Consider the following 482-nt stretch of genomic DNA (forward strand, 5'->3'; position numbering starts at 1 on the left):
CCTCCGACTTGACCTCAGTCTGGGCGGCGGCGTCCGCGGCGGCCAGCAGGGTGGTCAACAGCCTCCACACACGCGCAGCCATCGCCTCTGCGAGCTAACGGGACCGCACACTCGGCGAAGACTGACTCCAGAGGGGAAACTCAGGCCAGGGAAACTTTGCTCCGCCTCTTTTCTTTCAACCAATGCGGACTCCGCCCCTCAGCCGGACCCTACTGGTCGGCTGGAACCGAGTCTCAAGACTCGGGCTGGTTGGGTTGCTCTGGTGCCCATTGGCTTAGGAACACGGAAGCCCCTCCCACAAGCCTTTGTGCGCACGCTCCTCTGGCGGGCTGGCGCGGGCCGTGGGGGCCGGGCGCTGTCATGGAGGCCGCTGAGGTCCCCGGGCCGGAAGAGGGAGGTGTGGGAAGTCGAGCGGTTTCGGCGGCGGCAGGTCTGAGAGGGACGAGAGGCGGGGGGCGGGCGGGGGTAAGAGGCCGGCGCGC

General features: G+C 68.3%; 1 protein-coding gene across 1 annotated transcript in view; it reads right to left on the reverse strand.

The window, feature by feature from the left end:
• P3h1 (prolyl 3-hydroxylase 1) overlaps positions 1–482 on the reverse strand; it is a 22,666-nt gene that overhangs the window by 15,308 nt on the left and 6,876 nt on the right. The window lies entirely within an intron of this gene.

The sequence above is a fragment of the Fukomys damarensis genome, unplaced genomic scaffold (assembly GCF_012274545.1).
Source record: "Fukomys damarensis isolate Sample0158 unplaced genomic scaffold, DMR_v1.0_HiC HiC_scaffold_23, whole genome shotgun sequence".
Classification (NCBI taxonomy): domain Eukaryota; kingdom Metazoa; phylum Chordata; class Mammalia; order Rodentia; family Bathyergidae; genus Fukomys; species Fukomys damarensis.